Here is a 25284-nt window from a genome sequence, read left to right on the forward strand (position 1 = left end):
ATCTTACACATCAAATTATATGAGCCTAGATTAAGTTAAACTAAAGTTATCGCGTTTTCAAGGACTTCAGAAGGGTAAGATGAAAACATGAGTCTTACATGACCTTAACCTTTGACCTTTTGATATAAAAATCGATGGGATCCATGCCAGTATCATACAAACCAAATTATATGAGCCTAGGTTAAGTTAAACTGAAGTCAACGGATGGACAGACGGACACCAAGCGTGATACCATAACACATCCCGTAGGGTGGGCCTATAAAAATTGACAAACTCGCCCAAAACAGACCAGTTAGATGATTCAGATGAATCATGACGATATTGTACCAGTATTAAATGTATAGCATGGATTGATGTATCTAAAACCAAACTAACAAAACACTGTATAAATTATAATGAACATACGGTCTGAGAACTGAACTCAATAATGAATATTTGTTCCTTGTGTTTCAACAAACATGCCAATAACTTCGAACAATGGTTTAAAAAACTAAGGACCTGTGCTGTTAATTTAAAGCCATCTAAAACTTTGTTAAAAAGTCAATTATGTAAATTACATTTGAGTATCCTCAAACAAATCTTAGAAAAGGGTAGTGACCAATGTATATTTTTCATCTGTTGATTCCTAGAAGAAAAAAAATATCTGCTGCCCTCTCTTGACACTCCCAATACTTTTCTTTTATTACATATCCTTATCTGACAAATGTAAAAGATTTATATCAAAAAGCTAAATATACAGTATCGCCCAAAATAAAGTTGACACCCTTAACGCACGTAACGCCGCACCGGCCCGTTATGCGTTTATTTTTTCATTAACGTTCACGCGCGTTATTGCCAGCGCGGAAGGATATCAAACAAAAACCCAAAAAAAAGTACCTCGTATACTTACGTCGCATTATTATTGCGATAGCGAACGCGATAATAGCGCAATAATCATGAAGATTGTCATAATAAGATGAATCGGCGCGCCGATGTTTTACTAAAACCTCGTGTAAATATCTTGAAATTTACCACCCTCTTGGAGATCGAAATCCAGGAAATCCAAGGGTGTCGATTTGGGTTGATTAACGGTGCGCTAGTTGACAAGTCAACAAACTGAAGAAGTCTCGGAGGAGGTGACTTGGTTTGACCAGACCTCAGAGCTGCCAGAACTCTCGTCTTCTCGTGCCATCATGAGAATGCTCGATCCGTTCTGATTTGGAGTTGTTTTCCCCATGATTCATTAATATACTCGTTTTAACTGGTGTCACTTTTTAAGAATTCTCATTTGTCTTATCGTGTTTCACTTTCTTTAAATGCGTGTAGTTTGTTTTCAACCTAAAAGACATTTTGTCCAAGAGCAAAAATAAGAAATAAAAATAACATGATAAAAAAGGTTTTCAACCCTTATTTATATCACTTCGTCTCAGAAAAATTTTGACAAGCTGAAGCAGGAATAAATAAAAAAAAATGAAATGTTCACTTTCAAATGAGGCCACATTTTTGTTTCCACGGCATTTTTACATTACAAATTTTAATTGTGCTTCTCGAAAGTGGGGGGGGGCGGGGCAAGGGTTGTCTGTGCCCCCTCCCCGGGATCCTCCAGTGCTAGTGGATACAAGATAATACGCGGGTGTTGTACCTCTGTGTTGTGATGTTATGTGATGTTGTACGAGAGATTTGCAAAGCGAGGGGGACACACGCATAAAGATAATAAATACACAGAAAGTAATACGACTTGAGAAACCACAAGAGAATGACACAATAAATAGCGAGATGCATAAAGATATAGTCCTTTAATTTGTCCCCAGATCAGGATGAAAAAAAAATCAGCTCCTGCTTTGCGCTCGTATAACTTATTGGAAAAGATTTCCATGTTGCAGATCAGATCTATCATTTTCAGCTCGAGCTGAACTATGTCATCTTCATGAGTCACACTGTAAGCAGACCAGTATATATAACTTCAGCTAACGATTTGCGCTATATTTTTTATTTGCTGAGATACAAACCGTGATACACAATCATCTTCGGCACAAACAGTGCTCATTACAATGTTTAATTTCCAGGGCAAAGACATATTTCCCCCAATATTTTAGCTCACTCTTATTTGTGTGATATACAGTAATTTGTTAGTTAATTTCTTTGAGCTCTCTGACAGTTACTAAGCTTTATTCTTACACACAAAAAAGGTAAGGTTATAGGGGAAGATGGGGCAAAGGATCCCAGGCTTTCGGGCAAAGGAATTTTGAAATTTGCTAAGTTAATAATTTTGAAGCAGACGTTCTACATGGCGACATAGTATCAACCATGAACTTGTAACATGTAAGAATATAAAGCAATAAAAGTAACTATCGCGGCTACATCTTGAACTGTTCAAAGAAACCACAAAAAATCAGCTTTTACCTGCAGTTCAGGGAAATGGATGAAAATACCCCCCCCCCCCTTATTGGCGGAAGCTGCATCCGCGGCCCCTGTTTCTGTCAAGTCTTCAAGATCCATTTGATGGTGTAGTACTATCGTAGCCGGGATTTATTTGTGGGGGGGGGGGGCGATGATTGCACGCGAAGTGTATAACACTTGCAGAGCGCGCAAATTTTAAATAATTTTTCTTCCCGCTCGAAGCGTGGATGTTAAATTGCATTATAAAAAGAAAATAACAAATGCCTACTTCGGTATAATCAGATTTGATAGAAAAAAGATTCAGCAGCATTAAAAACAGAGTAGAAGACAAGTATGCTATGCAGTAAGGGAGAAGTAATCCTACCCGCGGATGACATAGATGCTCTGAAATTTCGAAGAGCACGATGTCCAGGTCATATCATGGTAACACCAACATGATTTGTTTATGATTGTGCTCTGGCATTATTGGCTCATTGCGTGATATTTAAACACAAAAGGAGGGGGAACATCACGGTGACTTCTCTTTTAATATCCTTTTCGCCGTTGTCAGAATAATGTTTTCTATTTCTATCATGTCTATAGAGAGTAACAAAAGGTAAATCAAGTATCTTAACTCCTTAGCATCTCAAAACAATTTTGAAACATGTCCTGATCATTCGTTAATCAAATCTGAGATGTTTTTGACTTCTATTTCCTTTCCTTTTGCCGCTGTCGGAAGGTTTCTTTTATATTTCTGAGAGTGTTCATAACAAAAAGTATATAAAATATATGTTAACTCCTTAGCATCTCAAAGCAATTTTGAAACATATCCTGGTCATTCGTTCATTAATCTGAGATGTTCGTGATTAAAATCGTGAATTCTCTTTTATTTTGTTTCCTATTTGCCGTTCTCGGAATAGTGCTTCATTTATCTTTCTTTGAGAGTTCATATCGAAAAGTATTATTTTAACTCTTTAGCATCTCAAAACAATTTTGAAACATGTCCTGATCATTCGTTAATTAATCTGAGATGTTTATGACTTCTATTTTATAACCTTCTGCCGTTGTCGGAATAATGTTTCATATATATATTTCTTAGTGGGTGTTGCAAGAAAATATTGCAAATATTCTGTAACAATTTCACAACTGATTTTTACAACGTTAGCTGAGCAAACCAGATTAATACCTTGGTCACATTTACTCTACGACGGCGAGTTGAAAACAGCCGTTTTAACATTTTTTTTTGGTACTAGCTATACATACATGACACAGGTGGCTTGAATAAAAATGAATAATGAATGAATGCTGTTTTCGACTCGCCGTACGGCCCCCGTAGATCAAATGTGACCGTGGAATTAACTTCGTGTTTAAGGGCGCAAATTAACAATCAATTACTATAATTTGCAATTAATTACAAGACATAATAGTGATTGATTTAGGGACCAAGAATAGACGTGCAATTGATCGCAAGTTTCTTGCAACACACCAATAAAGAGCTCATAAAGAAAGGTATATAAAATATATTTTAACTCCTTGCACCTCAAATCAAATTTGAAACATGTCCTGATCATTCGTTCCTTAATCTAAGATGTTTGTGACTTCTCTTTACTTTCTTTTCACCGAGAGGTGCTGATGAGTTAAATATATTTTATACACCTTTCGTTATAAACTCTCTAGGAAATATAGAAGCATTCATATTCCGTCAACTGCGAAAAGGAAATACAATAAAAGAGGTCACAAACATCTCAGATTAATGAACGAATGATCAGGACATGTTTCAAACTTGTTTTGAGGTGCTATAAGGAGTTGAAGTAAATTTTATATACCTTGATCCTTAAAAACTAAGAAATATAGTCACTGCATACTTGTAACTCATATTTGAGTGATTTCGGGTGATTTCATGCAAGGGTCTAGAGTGGGCCATAATCGGGCCATAATATGCCTGCACGTCTATCATGTACTGCATAGAAGTGTTGGTGTATGGTTGAAGTTTAATAATAGCTACTTCGACCCGTTGAACCTGACTGGGATCAATATTCGTCAATTACGCCGTCTAGCACGTTTTGAGAACAATGGACGAAGGTGTGAAAATCACAAAGCATCCAACAATAGGAAGAATCCTTTTCAAGAAGCTATGCTAAGATCTCTTGTGTAGCGGTTTGAATGTGAATTAACCCTGGACGCCTGAATGGTCTAAAAGAAATTACGCCTATTTTATCTTCAAGACAAACAAAAATAAATCAATGAAATAAATAATGTGTGTTTTTATAAACGTGTATCAATTAATCGAACATCTTATTTGCTGTATTGATGAAGAGTACCAGGTCGATAACATGATTTATTGATGACACCATGTGAGTTCTCAAATAATATAATGGTACAAGATTTTAGAAAAAAAGTTTTGGGTGTCGTCTCGTTTTTATCAAATCTCAGCAAATGCTGAAAAGTTTCTGAAATGTCATTACTTTGAAAGTATGCACTTCATTAAACGTGCACATCAGGATGGTCTCCCATCCTGATGGGAATACATTTTGCCTTGCCATGGGGGAAACTCCCCATGTAAGGAGACAAAGGAGCTGCACTCCTTCCCTATCATTTCAGCGGAAAGGAAGTGATTACTCAGAGAATTCGGAGATGGAGGGGAGAAAGAGGAAGGTAAGGATCTGTCTATTCAAAAAACAAATGGAAGAAACATAAATAGAACGGGGGTGGGGAGGGGGGCGGCGGAAGGAGAGGTTTGCCAAATAACAAATTATGAAAACATTCAGGTCACTGTATTAAAAGCAAGTAAGTTCAACTATTCAAAAAAAATATATATCACATTATAGTAAAAATATAGGCCTACATGCGATGCAAGCGACTACAGTAAAAGTATGATTTTCTTTAAATGAAAAATATGCATGTCCTCTTCCTCCTCTCCTTTTTTCTCCTCACGTCATTTTCCTGATCACTTCATCTATCGTAATTATGATTTATCATTAATCTTTAATTTATTGTGAACACTATCATGTTAAGGATTGGTATGTGATAATTTATTAATAAAACATAACTTGAAAAAACTATATAGCATAGACAAATTGGTTAAAGCCCCCCCCCCCCAAATCTAGCTGGTCCAACAGTTGGGTAATAACAACGTATATTGGTTCCATATTTATTATTATTCTAAGGTTGCGTATATAGAACATGGTTTAATCCTGACAAAATGACTTTTATTATATTTCATTTTACTTTATTTTCACCATTCGTTGTGCCCAATTTCGGCTCCAACTACTCTCTTCCTTTCTATTCGTTTCAACGTTTCCTCTGCCTCTACATCAGGGGGGGGGGGGTACTTAGATTTGGACAGGGGTGTGCATCTGAAAGTTCAAAACCAATAACCATTATGGGTCATTTTGGCTAAAAGGTACCCATTATTAGGGTTTTATTAAAATTTGACCCCCCCCAAAAAAAAAAAATGGAGAATATGGACCCACGTTTAATTCCAGTATCTAAAAATTAGGGCCATGTTTAGGGATTTTTCAGCATAAAATGTAAAATCAAACCCCATGTTCAGGGGTTTCTTTCAATAAAAAGCGACCCATATGCCTTATTTCGTGAGTACCAACCCCCCCCCCCCCCGGTGGTCTGAATGTATTCAAAATTTTCTGAACGTTAAAATATATGACTTTATGGCTCATAATTAATTACCTCGTAATTTTTTCTATTATATGCCTCGACTGCACTGATTTTTGCTTTTTGCAATTTGCAGATACCATATTAAGACTCGTGAAACGAAAATTAAACGGCACGCACTAAATTTACAATTCGAAGCCAACACCGAGCTCTATCTAATGAAATTAGATCTAACTGTTGTCTTGTCGACGGAGAAAGGTCATTTGTTCGCGATTTGGTATATTTCTCCTTATCCTGGGACTGACTTCAAATTGTAAATTTTGTGCGTGCCGTGGAATTGTTTTATCACAACTTCCAAGTCCGGACGACTGCTGCACACGCGTTGATCCTGTTGACTGTATCCACCGTCTTCTGACTCGTTAGCTCCACCATGGGCATGGTACAACTACGAAGTACAAGAACAAGTCCTGCATTTGCCTGGTCTTTGGCAGAGCCTCTCTTTTTCGAGGCTCAGGTTGTGGAGTAGGGATTTTCGTTTATTTGGTTCTCTGGTTATTTTATTGTTATTCTTTTACTGGCATTTGATCTATCCATTACTTTCTAATATACTGCCTGGCCAGGGTTAAACTTTGGGGAAATTGCAGAATTTTCTGTTTGGGGGGGGGGGGGTCGAGTATAAAATTGAAAATCAAATTCAAAATCCTTTAGGTCAATCGATATCTATTAGCATGATTAGGTAAATAAGAGTAGGTCTTATCTTCATGTCGGCATCATGTTAAAGGTGTGCTAGCTCGGAAGGACAAGTGGAAAAAGTATATAGATCAACCAGTTGCCTAGTTGTGAATGTGAAAACAGATCCTCTTTTTAATCTTCTTTCAATCCTAAAATTCAATTTTTCTTTAAAAGTTTGACAAATGTAGCTGTACCAAAAACCTAATACAAGTATTAAAATCATATTTCTAGGGGGAAATCCATGCAGTGCGTTTCCTTCCCTTAAAAATTCCAAACTTAGGCAATTAACTCTTATTCTTAAGAAGTCACCATGTAATCAAATTTTTGCCCACGTAATGGCAACTAAACGATGAATAGACCTAAGGAGAAAAATTTGTCCATTGACAATTTGACATCGTTTGCTATTATTATGTTACCTGGTTATTGTTCATTCGTTCACTTTTTGAGGTTCATGGGTGGAATCTCGAACCGATTGAAGAGTTGCAGCTCTGTGATTACTGATAGCTTGAAGTAGAAGTTCGCCTTGGTGAGAAACTGAAACTGTTCAGTATATGACCTACCTTTAATTTTTAAATGGAATCTCAACAAAAAACAACTGCATACATGCCCCCTCCCCACTGCCATGCCATCACCATCGCAATAATCATCATTGACATATAATCATTATTATCATAATCATTCTCGGCACCTTCATTATCATCACCGTCAACATCATAAAACATTAATTAATCATCACCGAGGGGCCGAAGCAGGGGATATATCCTATTTTCATAGGGTGCATCAATAATTGTCCACTGCAAAATATTATCCTCTGATCCGCCGCCCATGATCACTGTTTGCTATTCTCGGGATTATTTCGGTCACATTGGCGACGGGAGCAAAAACATTTAGGGGAGGTCCTAAATTTTTTGACACACAAAAAAGCCCATCAACCTAAATTTTAGGGGGAACAAAAACATTAAACATCTCAAGGGAGGGGGGGGGGGAGTCCACTTGAATTTAGAGTGGACGCAGGAAACAAAATTGACAAGCAAAAAAAGTTATCAACAATAAAATTTAGGGGGGCACGCCCCCCGTCCTCTGCTTTCGCCGCCTATGTTATTTTATAATTCTATAATGATCAATTATTAAGATCATTGTTACCACCCCATCATTATCTCAACATAATTATCATCATCACCATTCTTGTCATTGCCACATCATTAGGATCACAATCACATGCATTACCTTTCTTATCGATAATGATCATCACGATCATAAAAACCAGCACTGTCATCACATGTTACTCAGAAAACTGATTTAAAGACTTCCCAATTCGACGAATTATTCTCTTGTTTCAAATGTAAAGCTTAAGTAATACCTCTTTAATAGAGAGGTACAATCAGTTGCATCGTACTGATAACTGCAAATAATAATAATTGTTATTATAGGGCTCGGGTCTCATTCGAAAAAAACCCCGCTATAGTGGTAAAATTAATAATAACATCGATGAGTATGATACTAGTAATCACAATAATAATGATGATGCAAAAAGCTATGTGACTGTAAATACGGCCCTTGAGATTTGGTTCAGCCAGCAAAGAGTCAGCATCAGGCAGATGAAGGGGATTTTCAAAGACGTATACTTGGACCCTAGCTAGAGCTGGAGAAGGAAGAAAGAATAAAAGGGATAATTATTGGTTGGGTCTGAGCATGTAATAGGTCCATGGTCTGAGGGACGATTGTGAGTAATCTTTTCATCATTACAATGTTAACAAGTGCTTTGCTGGACAGCTGCACTGGCAAACAAACTCGTAGTCAGCGTCTATCAACCCATTTCATTTCGTACGCGCGTACGGCGCGGAGAACTGAGGCTACATGTACAGTAACCAAGATCGTTTGCTAATAGACGGGCATGTAATGCGCTGCCGAGTAGATTCTAGGACTAGATTCGTATTCTAAAGCAGAGCGATTCCGCTGATCTCTACATGTGAGTTGTTTTCCAAGCCAATCAGTTATCGAAAATGTAATTGAAAGAAACAATCGATGTCCACAATCTTTGCGAATGGTATAGAAAAAGGCTCGCTGATTTGGAGTCCTCATCCTATCGCGATAAATTATCGCAGCTTGAGAAAGTAGTTCGCGGCCGTGGCCGTGCACCGAATCACCGGCCAGAACAAGGCGATATCTGCCACAGACTAGCCTAACGTTCACGCACGTTAATATTGCGATAGTCAGACCCACATCGATTAGCGCGTTTCACGTGCGATATCTGTCAAGTTTATTTTGGGCGATACTGTATATATAAAGATTGTGTTTTGACATTTTCATCCCTTTCAAAGAAGTGATTTCATATCAAAAGAAATAATATATTCAGATATCTTTATTTTGACAAGGCACTCAAGCAAGCTATGCTCTTGACTTTCATGTACCAAAACTAAAGAGAGGATGTAATTCTGTGCAGTACCAAACTATCATACAACATCGATCAGGATGTGCATATGATAGGCCGATAAATACAACAATGATAAAAGTTCATACGTTTCATAATCAGGTTTCAGTACAATCCTTTGGAATGTGAACAGGCTCCAAGTCCACTACTATATAATTCAATATCATTACCAATGGGTCACCACTACCAGAGTGCTGGTGTTCTCATCACCTTCCCTTACCCCCCCCTCCCCTCCCGTCCCAACAATCAAATACAATCTCGGAACATCAAAGAAATCTCCGCCAATGACCTACACCATGGAATGTAAAGTAGGCTTGAACTAAATATTAAAGGGGAGATCTCTAACGTTTTTCAATTATAACAGTACTGCTTGAAATTACTGATTAGGCCTGCAACCCTTGTAAACTAGTAATCTTACATCCAACTTCCAAAGCGTATAAAATATCAAATTCTTGAAATCACTCATCTAAAGCCTATTTCATTCTTGTTTCAGCAAACTTTACTTTAAATATGAACATGCAATTCAATTTTAACTACCAGCTGATATGCAAAATTATACGAGAAGACGTATCAATATTTTACATCTGGCCATCAAAATCAATTCAGAAACTGAAAATGATGTTCTCAGAGCAAATCAAACCAATATATAGGTAATATCATTACAGTGAAGTTAGACAATCTTGGTGATCAAGTTAAAGCTATATGGCATTAGGCCTAATTAATGGAGAGAAAAAAATAATGCCATGCAGGCTCCCCCGTCTCCATTAAACAATTCTTAACTGCAAAATATTTGATAACCAATTAAAAGTTTACATGCACATGCTACTATTCAAGTTGATAAAAACTTCTTTTTTGAGGCGAAGTTAAAATCTAACCCGATTTTGTAAGCGTCAAATTGCATAAAACATGGTATTTTACATTGTTTACTTCTAATATGAGTAGGTCCTATAATCACTTTCCAGAAGCAGGGAAAAAATTTGGCTTACAAGCGATCATTACCATTACTAAAAACATCTAAATGAAATATGAAAGAACCACACTCACCCCCCCCCCCCCCTCTTGCAGCTCCTCCCCAGTGATTAGATGATAGCGATACAGCTTGCTAAAAAGAGGAATTCCATCATTCATAAGTGGCATTCTTTACACTGACAAACAAGCCGATTATCTTTCATTCAATCGGTATATTTTACGCTGCTTTATACAAGACCATTCTCAAGGGCAGTACCTGATAATAGTCCCATGTATTAATGAGGGGAGGGTTACATGTTATTACACGTTCAAATCTTCCTTCTTAGTCTTGCTCTTACTTATGAGGAAAATTATTTGAATGATCACATGGAATACAGTCATGACAGGTAGATAAGCAAGCATGAATTAGAATATTTCTAGTGGCAATATAAGGTTAAAAGGAAATAAATTTTTAAAAATTATCATTTTGTTGCATATTAAAATGATACAAAAATATCCTAATTTACTTGAACTGTATAGCATTAACAGGAAGTTGAATTATCATAAGAGCGATATTTCATATTTTTTCTTCATGTATGGTTCATTTCGGAATTGGAATTTGTTTTTCATGAAAATTTTCCCTTGAGAAATATATGTATCCTCATTTTTTACAGATTGTTATGATCATATTTACCAGAGGCGATCTAAATTTTCCAGAGCTCAAACTGAAAGAAAGTGTATTTAATCTGTTTCTAGCCTTGCTTTCAGGAAGTTGTTAAACTGTTGCTTCTTTTCATGTCATCAGTTTTCTGGGTAACTTTCTCATATATTCTGATGGAGGTGGATTGACGTAGTGTTATGGATCATAAACTATCAGGTATTTTCTCTTTAAGAGTTGGTGTGAAAGCACATCCAGTGGCAATTTATCAGTGACGGATGAAGAAGCTCAGTATGAAAACTAGCATCAAAAGAAGGCACATCCCCATCTGAGGTCATTTAAGGTCATAATGAGTAGAGGAAATGAGTTTGTCTACTTTCACCTGCTAAATCATAAATTACAGCAAAATGTGTGGAGGAAAGGAATTAAAGGGATTAATAAACTTTGTCAAAACTTTAAAATTTGGTTGTGATTGAGTGAAAGGTATTGGGATCAGAAACATCCAGTAAAAAGGTAACCAATAATTAATGATTGGCCACGGTGATACCATGACATTATAAATACCTTTTTGGCTTATATTAGCTCATATATCCACTCTGGCCATTCGTATATGACAATAAGGATGCCACTGCATTTAGCAGTTGAATCATTAAATCTTATTTTGAATCCTGTAGTATAGAAAAAGTGACTAGCTACCTTCAAAGGAAAGGTCCATTCATAATATACTGCAATGTTGTTAAAAATGAAATAGTCCTCATTTGATAAAAAATAGAAATTGATGATTCATATTTTTACGAGAAAAGAATTCTGTTAAAAATAAGTATCATCCATTTCTGAGATAAATGAAACTATTTTTCAACCTCTTTTAATCAGTAAAATAGCCTACAAGGTATATATGAAAATGAAACAACTTTAAAAGACACAGCACTGATTTTTCTCACATTTGCTGCATTTACTCAAAATAAATTCACAAAATGACGGCCAGTCCCTTTAAATTGGTTGTTTATCCATTACACTGAGGATTACAAATTATTGGAATGTTGTTGTTCTTCTTGAATACCCCCCCCCCCAAAAGAGTTTTCCGTTAAAATATGACCTCTATGGTCTATCTTGGAATGTAAGCAGATTGTTGATTATATTTTGATCAGAAAAATAGTTGCTTTTGTCCTGTCATGCTGGAAAAGAAACAAAGCAAGAGAAATGTATTTATGCCTTATGTCACTTTACAGGTCAGTTGTATTTTGAAGCTCAGGGAAAATGAAAAAGAATTTTGAAAAAAAAATCACATAAAACAAAATATAAAGGATGAGGAAAATACACCTTGCATATAAAAAAATAGTAATTTGAACATAAATTCCAGTTTTGGTAACGATCTCAAAATGACTTTTTGCAGAATCTAATATAATGACCACCAAGTGTCTGTTTGTATGAATAAAAAATATGTGCCAAAGAATTCTGGAAGAAATTGTGTAATTGCTGAGAAATAAGCAAAATAAGCGCGGATTCGGTCACTTCCGTCGGATCTTTATTCCAGCAATAATAATACACTGTCCCACGTGTGCCTATCTGTGTTGGTGATCTTCAGTGTGAACGTTTTTCAGTGTAGATTTCAAGATTTCACAAAGTTCAGTTTATGTAACTGTACCAGATCTAGATCCTCGATGATATTCTGACAATTAAGCTTGGTTTTACAGACTTTCTCATGAAATCAGCATTTACTGCAACTACTGGAATTTCTCTTTAAGCTGAAAAATAATATGGTAACAGACTTATGAAAAAGTTAAAGTACATTACAATCATCTCCTGAACTTTCAGTAAATTAAACACAAATTGGAAGCTGTGACATTTCATGCAAGCCAAACTCCAATTTCCTCTACAGTATTTCCCTTCAAAATAGTAATATTCATGCAAGCAACTTCAATTTCTCAAATATATGAATGACTTTCTACGTACTGAATATACAATCCTTAAGATGGCATTATCAAGAAAAGTTAACCTTTGCAATTTAAAAAATACATATCACAGGCAAGAATATTATGCATAATATGAAGGTCAGTGCATATAAATGCAGGGGCTTTTAATATGGACAAAAGCGCAGGAAAAAATAGGAAAGCAAGACTTTAGCAACCCAATGCTCTGGCCTTTAGAGTTTTAGACACGATGTGACAAAATTTAAGCAATGCTTTAAATGTTAAAACTATATAGTGAAACACGTCACCCAACATAGGGTGTGTTCAATTGCATATTATTTCTTTTATTGTATTTTCATCTTGATAGGGGAAATCTTCACATCAACAAAAAAGCATACATTTTAAATCAGACCACATGATCTCCAAAGAGGTCAAAATTCTTCTATACCACAAGGGCACAGAACGTGAATAGGAAAAATAATTTCTGTGTGTTGGTATGTCCCAATTTCTGAAACAATGATCAAGAAATTAGATCTACCCAAATTTAAACCAAATGTCATTTCAGGAGCTTCGGGTCAAAGGTCATCAAATCTTTGTTTTGTTACAGATATGTCTACATTTTTTATTGTTATTCTTTTGAATAAAGGTCATCTGTTGTGAGCTGCAGGTAGGCTACATGCCAAAAACGATCTTTTCAAATTTTAATGGTTAAAACCTAATCAGAATGGCAGGTTCTTGTCGAAATGAAAAGTTTGTTTACATGATATGATATTCATGTCCTTGTCTTTTTAAAGAAACTTTATATTTTTAGTAGGAATTCTATTAATTGCTCCTCTGATAAGATATCTACCTGAAATCAAATAAATTAATTTTAGTGTAGTAGATATATTACCACTTGTATTGATAACATATTTTGAAGATAAATGCTAGAACTGAGGATTATTGTGCCTGATAAAATGAAGGGAAAAGTCAGCATCTGGTATACTTTTCTTTCTTACTAACCTACCCCTACACAGTAGATGGTTTCAAACCGCCTCGATCACCAGAATCCCCGTTAAATTACGAGAACTTTTTTAGGCTAAAAATACCCACCGCCCTGAAACATACCCTTCGGGATAAGTTCCTGAAGTTATGAGCATGCGCAGTATGGTCTGATAAGCAGGCAAGGAGCGAGATTCAAAATCACTAGCCCAGCAGTAACCCATGCATGGCGGCGCACCCAACGACACGCTGGGCTAAAAGTTCCCGTAATTTTCTTTCACATCGCCAAAATACCTGCGACCTTGGAAAAATCCCCTCGAAAATCCTCGTAATTTCGTCAAGTACCTACTATTTAGCGGATATTTTCTTTCGGGGAAATTACGTGTAGTTTGCTTTCAGATTACCAAAATACCTGGTATTTTCTGATCGGGGTAAATTTCCCAATCAGAGAATACCTGGAACTGAAAAACTTCGAGGCGGTCTGAAACCACCTAGTTTAATCCTTCCCTTCAATCAAGGGAAGAGAAAAGGCACAGAATTAGGGGGCATTAAAAGATGCATTCTTATTTTGTTTGAAAACTAGACCCTTAATACATCCGTCACTTGAAATCCCTCTCTTAAGTCGCCTTACATGTGAAAATCATGAACACAGGGAAATTCCCTAATACATAAAGCTGGATGCTGCTTTTATCCTTTCATGGATTCACGCAACCAAGTTTAATTCCAAAAGTAATTTCATATTTGAAGAATAATCAAACCCTAAACTAGTATGCTTTGTTAAATGCAGAAAATTCGTAGAAAAATCTAAAACCTTATGATAAATAATGTTACTATCATAAATATTTGTTTATCCCCCCCCCCATTAATTAACGGCTGTGGCAAACACCGTTCAAGATAAAAAGGAATTTTGAATTCAAGCATTTGCAAGGAAAATTTATTCGAGAAATATTTTTGTTATGCCATCTGAATAAAAGTCAACTGTGATTCACGGAATAAATTTGATGCAAGCAATTCAAGAAAAATCTTACATTGTAAAATACAGTGTATTATCATTATAATAATTTTCACCAAGTTGTGTTCAGATGATTTTAGCAATCAGGATTCTTGCAGAACACAGTTAGTATCCTTGAAGGATCACACCCTGAGGTTTTAAAACTCCACCCTTGATATTGAACATAGCAGAAAAGATAGTAGAAGCACATGTATTATACATGTAATACCCACATTTGTTGAAATCAAATGACACAAAAAAAATGAACACCCAAGAGAATGATTTTTAATGCATCTGTTTTTTTTTTCTAAAACCATTCTTTTGAAATAGGAGGGGGGGTAATCACTGAAACATATCTCACATACTTGCCAATATGAAAGGGGGTTTAAAGTTGGTCCGCAGTACAAGCGGATCAACTCAACCCGGAGTTACTCCAGAGTAACTCCACTTCGCTTTCACTATGAAAGGGGTATCGGTAATATTTGACACCGCAGAAATAAAGACAGCATGTATCATGTGAAGTTTGTGTCTGTCTGTCGGAGACTAGGTTTGGATCATATATCAACTTGGGCTGTTTGTTTCAGTGGCAGCTCCATTTGTTTTACAAACTTTTATTGCCCATTTCCAGAGCTGTTAAGTTCAGTCAAACGGGGATGGATGACCTGGCATATAAATCGTTGATGCCATTTGAAATATTATCTCTCAACAGGATGCAGTTTGTATCCTTGGTGAGAGCAAGCTGGAGGAGTCCTCCAGAAAGCATCTCTTTTCTCTCTACTCATCTACTCTTCATTTCCTTTCCATCTCTCCTGAATGTTTTTGTTTTCATTACAGACCAGAGCAAGCCATCACTTCCTCAGCTGGCATTTGTTTTCTTCACTCTCAGTATTTCAACTATGCTCTTCTCTTTTATTTTTAGCTAGCTGATGACTTGATTCTTTTGTTCACTGTCCTACTCTTTCTCCGTCTTCTCCCTCCCATATATGTTTCTTTCTACTCATCCATATCCCCTCCTCATTCTCATCCTTCTATCTCTCTTTCTGCTCACATCATTTAGGCCCAACAGTACTCAGCCATCTTGTAGGTTGTCACTATTCAAGATTCTGTCACTGTGGGTATAAGAGTCCTTCTACTAGTCAAGATAATCAATGGATTTAGGCGACACTGAGATAAAATACTATGTTGGCTAATAAGAACCTCGCATCAGAGTGTTGGTTAAACATAATTTTATGTAAAATAAAAGTGAATGTTTTGTCTTTAACCAACAGTAACTTGCTAAGTTCATCAAGAAACATACTTAATAGGTTAAAAAGAGTATAAAGTATAGATCCATAAAGCTAATGACTTCTTGCTGTTTTATGGAGTTCAAGTTGGTATCAATCCACAACTTAACCCAGTTAAGTACTTCAAGATGTAGAATTGGTGGTGCATTTTTCACATAAGTGGGGACTGCCAAATTGGCAACACCAGTCATTAAAAGCGCATTAACCTTTGAAGTTGACCCCCTGTGGCACCTGGAAGAATTTGACAGTTTCCCAGTCCAAAAGCAACTCACAACACTACACAGTAAAAGGCAGAGCCATTGGTTTCACTCAAACTATACTATGGTCCCACATAATATGGACATGCACTCTTAGATCCCGTTCTCATATACACTCTTAAACCAGATTAGTGAAAATCAGTATAACGTGTAATGGCAACACCAAAGGGATCTTGGAAGTGATCGTAAGTGGTCTTAAAAACCAGTTGGGGAATCCACCTGGCGATGTGGTTTTCAAGACTGCTTTACCTTGTGAAAGTGGTTAATATGAGGACAGTGTGGTCTTCGGGAAGAGATCTTCCCCAGAATTACTGGATTGTGTGCATGTTGGGCATACTACTCTGTACACACTGTGTGCAGAATCTGAATGCCTACGCTGTGGTTTCATATTTTGCAACACACATGTGACCCCAGTGAGAGCATTTCCATAGCAACAAGATTGATTTACATAGAGTAGCTTTGGAAACCAGTTCTGGGGGCAGTTTCATAAAGCTGTTTGTGAGATAAGAGTGACTTTCAGAACGACTGATGAACCTTTCTTACGTGCTAAACCATCGGCAATTCAATATACCATTTACCACAAGAAAGATTCGCCAGCCGTTTTTAAAGTCACTCTTAACTTACGAACAGCTTAATGAAACACCCACCAGGAGAATTGCGAAGAGAAGAATAGAATGTTAGAAAAGTGACCTTCGAAACAGGTTTTGAGAAGTGGTTTCAGGGAAAACAGTTTCAAACGTTTTACATAATCTGGTTTTAAAAATTGCTTCCGTTTGGGCAATTATTTAACTTATCAAGTGTCAACTGTAAATCAATATCTGTATTGAGATTTACCTGTGAGACTGCTGATGGGTTATTGGACACCACGAAGATGACGGCTGTGGCTCCACGATGTATTGCTCTTTTTGCCTGAAAAGATACAAAATATATGATGGAAAATTACATTAAGGATGAATATGATCATGCCATAGGCACGAGACAGAGAAATATTAACAAGTGGAATGCCTCTGGCCGTCTCACCCACATCACGTAGTTCAACATAGCAGCAGTGCTCACTTTGAATACTACTCTAACTCGCACAAGATGTTCAGTGATACTTGGTTACTCTTATTTCCACGTTTTATGAACTAGACCAATACACTTACAGAGATAGGATGGTAATTCAACAAATACCCCAATGTGGCCAAAGTTCATTGACCTCACATGACCTTCGACCTTGATCAAGTGACCTAAAACTTGCACAGGATATTTAGTGATACTTGATTCCTCTTATGTCCAAGTTTCAAAAGTCAGATCAATAAACTTACAAAGTTATGATGGTAATTCAACAGATACCCCCATTACGACCAAAGTTCATTGACCTTTGACCTTGGTCATGTGACCTAAAATGCACACAGGATCTTCAGTGATACTTGATTACTCTAATGTCCAAGTTTTATGAACTAGACCAACATACTTTCAAAGTTATGATGGTAATTCAACAAATACCTCCAATTTGGCCAAAGTTCATTGACCCTAAATGACCTTTGACCTTAATCATTAGACCTGAAACTTGCACAAAATATTTTTTAAAGGATTTCAAAGTCCTTGCATATATATCTGTGGATCTGCGCAGAAATGTCATGCCTATCATTTTTGAAGTTTAAATTGAATTCAAATCAATATTAGCCTGTGCCTCTAATATTCCTATCCAAAACATGAATATGGAAGAATAATATGATTCAACTGCAAACCATGGTAGGGTTCATGTGCAAACCATGGTCTAATAACACCTCCTTGGCTAGACCAATTATTTTAACATCCATAATAACCCTTAACCTAAAATTAATGTGGAGCCAAGAGTGGGAGCTTAACTAGGGCTTATCAGTTGGCTCAAAATAGATGAATTCTACCCTTCGTAATGGGAAAAAGAGGGCACCTTTGTTTATTAATCTTCCCCACATTCCTTGATAGAATTATAAGAACTGAAATCAAAGATTTATTTTATTTTCCTAGCCCCAGGTGCTTTCATACCCACTGCATCACCCAGGCCACCTCCAGATAGTTTATAGTTATTTCCGTATCCACAAGAACCAACCAGAGTCCTTACCAGTAAAGTTCTTTGAGATATGAGCTTGCAAAGATGAGCAGTGCACTTACAGAAATCCTAGTTCAATAAGAAAGCAACCTATTGCCCTGCGATGCCAGTGCCCAACATACTCAGTCATGGAAAGGTCTTGTAGTTTCTACCTCCATGGTAGTTTCAACCTGTGAGAATACCCTCACATCTTGGAAGAATCCCTGCATAACTCAACTTTTTGAGTAGGGGACTACATGTACTTTCAAATTAGCAGACAATAGAGACTTTTAGGAGCAGTGAACGAGAACCATGAAGCAGTTGTCTGATCGTTCGAGTCAACGTCGTCTGCCCTTGTTCACTACAGATGCAAATACTTTAGTTTTCACTCGACTTGTACGTGTACGTACGACCATGAAACAGTGCGATAACCAGCGGGTCATGACACGCTGCCCGACCCGGAAGATCTGGCGTACCATCGCCTGGCGACCTGGTCGGGTGATGCGAAGGTGCAACTTGTGCACATTTACCCTTTCACTTGCTTTGATTCCTTTTTACACAAGTTAGGATATATATCAATATATATTTTGGATATCAGAAAGCAATTTCAAATATGATAAACATAATGCATCGTACAACCTACATTGATTTTGTGAAAAGTCACTGAAAACTGTGTTTTAAAAGGGAAAGGTTGATCTTCATGCTGGGCTTGAATGAATGCTTAAAATGACGTCACTCACGTGCATGTCCACTATGAGTTTGGAGAACTGCAAATTGGATGTGGCAAGGTTCTCAATTCTGATAGTGGACGTGTGTGAGGACCTCAGGCATATGGAACACCAAAAAATGATGTCATCTCGTATCAGTCGTCTATGTGGACGTGCATTTCTAAAAGTGCTCATTGTCTTTCAAATTTATGGATACCACACTGGCAAAAATACACTGTACAAAATAAACTGTATCTGCAATATCTTGATCAGGGTAGATCACTCTACATTTCCCGTTCAGAAAATAGTATTTTTGGTTTTCTAAAGGGCGTGAAAGCACCTATTGTGTCTTGGGGAACAGGGACGTTGCTCTAAGAAATTGGCGCTCCTTTGAGCTATGTTATCTCGGAATAGGCTAATTATGTTGTGGGATTATCCTCATGATGATTAAGTATTGTCCCATTCTCCCTAGAATTAAAAAAAGTTGACTGTTCAATTGACAATCGATGGAAACCTTGAGTACCCTACTACTTTAGAAGGATTGGGTAACTTTTATGCAGACTCAAGTGAGTTTGATGTTTGTGTTGTACAATGATATTCACAGAGAATAAGAGGCAGCCAAAAATAGGCTTTGAAAATAAGATATGTACCTGAATGCAGCCATCGCATGCAGATAAGGTGGTTACACACTGCCTCGAAGTTCGCCAGTTCCAGGTATTCTCTGATCGGGAAATTTACCCTGATCAGAAAATACCAGGTATTTTGGAAATGTGAAAGCAAACTACGCGTAATTTCCCCAAAAGAAAATACCTGCTAAATAGTAGGTACTTGGCGAAATTACAAGAACTTTCGTGGGGATTTTTCCAAGGTCGCAGGTATTTTGGCAATGTGAAAGCAAATTACGTGGGTGGCTGCTGGCCTAGTGATTTTGAATCTCGCGCCTTGCCTGCTTATCAGACCATACTGCGCATGCTCGTAACTTCGGGAACTTATCCCGAAGGATGTGTTTTGGGGCGGTGTGAATGCAGGAATTATTAACAGGTATTTTTTAGCCTTAAAAAGTTCTCGTAATTTAACAGGGATTCTTGTGATCGAGGCGGTTTGAAACCACCTATAGTGTGTTTTTTCCCCTCTAGGATTTGAAGGGGCAGGTTAATCAGTAGTATTCTGTTGTTGATATTCTCAATCACAAATGAATGGACAATGAAAATAAAACACAAACACCTTCACAAAATCTTTTTATTTTCAAAATTGTATTTAGGGGTTCTGCCAATTTCCAACCTATGAAGGGTGTTTGAGACTTGCAAAAGATTAACAGGAATACCAATGAAAATGATATTCAAACTCTACAAAGCTTTCATCTCATCCGAAACAATATCTGCATTCCCTTTGGATTTGATCAAACTTGCGACAAAGAGCGCGAAGGAGTTGCAGACGTATATCATGGGAACGAGTAAGGGAATGCAATCATCAAAACATCCCAAGAAAAAAAAAAGTTCAAGAAAAGGGAGAGAATTTATGCAGCATATGTTGGGCGATCTGTTATGACGATCAAGGGTAAAGTGAGAGACTTGTTGAACTCCTCTCTTCAAAGGTGTCTATCACAGTCATTCCCAAGACTGTTAAAACAATTGACCTATTGGCATGGCAAGGCAGAAGAAAGAGAGAAAGGAAAGGAAGAAGAGTGATAGAAAGGATAAAAGTAACAGAAGATTCATTAGTTTTGGTAGATCCAAAGTATATAATGATTTTAAAATTCAGATTCATTACTGATGTAATGAAAGATCACAAAAGACATCTTGGATAAAAGATGTGATCTCAATGCTGATAATCATAAATAGGTATTGTTCACAATCAAACCGACTTGCATGAAAATTTTAAAGCTTTCTCCCATAATCATTATCTGTCTGATAATGCTCTGAATTTAATATAAGAAAGCAGAGAAAGTGAATTCTAACCCCACAAGCAGAAGAGAGTAAGAATAAATTGACAATCACATGGAGCAAGAAACATGTGATAGCAATTACTTTGCAAAGAAGAAACATAAACCTTCAGGGGAGAGGCAAAAGGTGGGTGTATACAACATTATCTTTACAAAATGAACAAACAAGAACATTAATCATTAAATAAATTATTGAAACCCAGACAGACATGATTATAGGGATGAGAAGTTATCAGAGGATAAACAAATTGAAAACACAGAGAGGGAAAGAGACAGTTGGAGAAGATAGAAAAATAGACAGACAAGGATGAGGGGTGATGAGAACCAGGAAGAGAGGGAAAAAGATGTAAAAAGGTTAAGAAAAAATATGAAAAGCAGGGGAGACAGACAAAGGTAAAGAGAGGAGAAAGAAGAGGAAATAGAAAAAAGGTGAGAAACAGAAGATGACTATGAAATTGATCAAATTGGATACAGATGAAGAACATGATGATAATGGGAAGGTGAGAATCGGGATGTGAAGACAGAGAGGAAAGATAAAGTCAAGACAAGAGAATAATAGATGGATAGAGAGAGGGAGGGAGGGAGTCGGAGAAAAAGGAAGCGGCACTTGAAAGGTATACCAATGTATCGTTTCCACCAAAGCATTATAGCAGACACACTCTATACCAGAGCGTGGTTGTTGTGACACTCTCCTCTTGGTCTAAAACATCAAAGACAGAGGCCGACAAACCCTGTCTGATCTCCTTTGTCAGTAACTGGATTTGTAAGCTATTTATCTCCAATGCACTAAAAAACATGCACTTAATCCTCATAATTGTTCGGCCCCTTTGTGATGGTTGTTAGTTTCTGGAATGCGCATTGTCAAAATTCAAGTCTAATCAGCTTATAGTTTACACCACCGGAGTGAATAGGGCGTGTGAAGGATGAGAGTATGATATATATCACGATGTTCTTAATAGAAAATGAGACAAATACTGTTGGGTTATCTCAATCTTTGTGATATGTTCATTAGAACAAAATCATGAACACACTGGAGCAAGAAGAGCAAATATGAATCAGAACAATAAGAAAATTATGAATATATAAGATGCTATCAGGGGAGATAATATATTGTGCAGGGCTTAGATTAATCCAAGGCCATGGACTTTAAGGGGAAATTCACCCCGTTTATCGTAAAAATAGCTGAAAAAAATCATCAAAAAATATTGGCGAAGATTTGAGGAAAATCCATCAAAGAATAAATAAAGATATAATTTATGACATCATATGCGAGTAGCTTTCCTACATATCGTCTGGTAAATAATAAATGAAATGGTTTTTATTGTACCTTCAGTATATCAATACACAAATGATTTCACACCTGCTCCTAAAAAGAAAATCAAAATAAGTCATCACAAACCAATTAAAAAAAATAAATTTAAACATTCTATATTACATAACATATGGGGCAGCTGCTTCATTATGACATCACAAATTAAAAACTAGAAATTCTAATACCAGTAACTGTCTTAATCTTTAATGAAATTTCCTTATACCATCAGTGATTTTACAAACTTGCTCAAACCTCAGCCGGTCTCCAAAACATGATTTCAAGATAATCACGTTCAAAGTTTTGATGTTTTTCAGATGCTCAACTTCGGCTTTGAAAGAAACCAGATCAATCATTTATACCAATTTATTAAAGCATATATTCTTTTCTTTTATAATATACAAAATTTTGTATGCAACTAGTATTCATTCTTTAAATATTTGAAATGACACTCATGTATGCATTTCAGAAGCTGCTACATTTTACCAAAAACAAGGGGTTTGAGTCCGTTCGTAAAAGCATGCGCACCATGCGCACTGTTTTTAGCGGCACAAACCACGGTTTCAGCCAGTTTGTAAAATCATTCATGCCATGCGCATGTTTTTTAGAGGCACAAACCACATACGTGCAGCATCCAAGTTGGGTCTTTGAAGAATGGTTTGAGCCAGTTCTTAAATCATGCTCTTATTATTTAAATAATAGGAATTTGATCTGAAATTTGGCAAATCAAGAGAGAGAATCACAGGCTTTGTGTCCTTTTTAACTTTTCCCATTTTGTGCTGCAATTTAACAATGTGCCCTTCTAGAAAGTAGTCTTGCCCTACAGTGTACATGTACATCACCGTTCTTACAAATTGCAAAATAGTAACATTTGACCGTGGCCACAAGTTAACAATTCTGCATTATTTCAGAGTCGGTTCATCAATTCCAAGAAGTGATTCTGATATGCCTATAGTGCAGACTATATAGCAGCAACAAAAGAAATCATTTGCCTATAGTTTACATCTACAAATTGATAAACTATCAATCAAAACCCTATACATGTACTGACCTTATCATAAACAGATAAGCACGGATGAGGATCGATAAATGAAGACTCGAGGCTGACCACGGCGACTGTTCCGAATTCTGTTTCATCATCATCGTAATCATTGCACAGGCCACGAGGATGGAACTGAGAATATCATTAACAAGAAAACATTTAATTAGATATTTATCATTAATGCAATTGAAACAGAAAATGAAAAAGATAATTCAAAATCATTGCAAGCTGAGCTGCTTTATAAAAAAAGATACAGGTAAAGCACTTTTAAAACATTTTATTCAATAAGATGTTGATAATAATGATAATAAGAATAATAATATCCTCATTTATTGCGCTTAATATGTCGATCATCGAATTCTGGCTTGCATGTACATGATACATACATTTCGTCACTGCCAGGAGAGCACTCCAGCAAGTTTCCAAACTTATACCTGTACTACATTGACTCGGTACATTTTGATCTTCGTTCCTCTCATGATTCCCAGAGTTTTAATAACTTTAAGAATCATAAGGAAAACAAGGGGTAGATGATTATAGAAAGCTTACCAGGGTAAAATAACTGAGAAAAAAAATATTCAAAATACCATGGCATACAATGCAGGTGGGTAGATCCATGATCACGATGGATATTAACATAAAATAGTAGAGTCTGAGAGCAAGCCAATGCAATTTATGAAGGGATGCTTCTAATCTTAACCCAGTTATTTTAACAAATTGCTGATCTTTTGATCAAGAACTCAATCACCTTTCACACGGTGCAAAACATCTTTTAGCTAATTTCTCAGGAGATTATTTGTGAAGCAATTTCCTAGGTAACAAGCCTCAAGACACCAGAACCTGTCACAATTTATAACGAAGTACAGATGAGTACAAATCTCAAGAAACTTGGGCGCATCGCTGAGGCACAAGAGAAGAGAAAAAAAGATGACTAAAGCCCAAGGGCCCGTTTCATAAAGGACTTGCAACTGTGGTAACTTTGCCATTATGGAAACTACCATGGAAACCTTGATTATGATTGGCTGCTGAGCCCTGTTACCATGGTAGTTGTCTAAATGGCAAAGTTACAACAGTTGCAAGTTCTTTATGAAACAGCTCTCTCATCGACTGTCTCATTTGCATGTCACTGAGTTGTACGCATCACTGTTTTGAGGAAAATAAGCGAAAATTTAATGACCCAACTTTATTACTTTACATCTGATTTGAATGAAATTTTTAGTGTTATGCCTGTCTGATTTTTCTCTATTTATCAAAATCTGTATTTTTCTGGGTTGAAATTGACCTTTAAAAGCAGAGGACTGTCATGGCTGACCATACAAAGTAAGCTCACTCTCTATAAATTTTACCTGCAAACCTACGTACATTGGTGTGTGTGAAAAGAGCTGGTTAAATAGAAAACTAGAGTGATCCATTATCTGTCCAGTCTAATACTACATCCCCTCAATCTCTCTTCACCCTTTACCTTCATTCCTCTCTCTTTTATTCATTTTATAAGTACTCCTCTCTCCTTCTGAAGTTCTCACTGTTCCTCTCATTCTTTCCTTTTCTACATTTCTATTCATTCTTTTCTCATTCCCCTCCTCTCTGATTTTCATTTGGCTCAAACTAGAAGCATTTTTCAAGGAGGGTTAAAAAAGGCTATTACTAATTACCGGTAAGGCAATAGTGGTAACGTCATAAGAGGTGGTTTCAGACTGCCTCGAAGTTCGTCAGTTCCAGGTATTCTCTGATTGGGAAATTTACCCCGATCAGAAAATACCAGGTATTTTGGTAATGTGAAAGCAAACTACGCGTAATATCCCCGAAAGAAAATACCTGCTAAATAGTAGGTACTTGGCGAAATTACGAGAACTTTCGCGGGGATTTTTCCAAGGTCGCAGGTATTTTGGTGATGTGAAAGCAAATTACGGGAACTTTTAGCCCAGCGTGTCGTTGGGTGCGGCGCCGTGGGTGGCTGCTGGGCTAGTGATATTGAATCTCGCGCCCTGCCTGCTTATCAGACCATACTGCGCATGCTCGTAACTTCAGGAACTTATCCCGAAGGGGTATGCTTCAGGGCGGTGTGAA

At 36.8% G+C, this 25284-nt stretch overlaps 1 protein-coding gene across 2 annotated transcripts in view; it reads right to left on the bottom strand.

The window, feature by feature from the left end:
* The window catches only part of LOC121408788 (E3 ubiquitin-protein ligase ZNRF3-like), a 55886-nt gene extending 32536 nt beyond the window's left edge, over positions 1–23350 (bottom strand). For both annotated transcript variants that reach the window (XM_041600422.1, XM_041600421.1), the window contains exons 1-2: positions 23227–23350; positions 16996–17070 (exon numbers count right to left, since the gene is read on the bottom strand). The gene's annotated coding sequence lies outside the window, so the exon portion shown is untranslated. The remainder of the gene's footprint in view (positions 1–16995; positions 17071–23226) is intronic.
* Positions 23351–25284: the final 1934 nt, after the last annotated feature.

The sequence above is a fragment of the Lytechinus variegatus genome, chromosome 2 (assembly GCF_018143015.1).
Source record: "Lytechinus variegatus isolate NC3 chromosome 2, Lvar_3.0, whole genome shotgun sequence".
NCBI lineage: Eukaryota > Metazoa > Echinodermata > Echinoidea > Temnopleuroida > Toxopneustidae > Lytechinus > Lytechinus variegatus.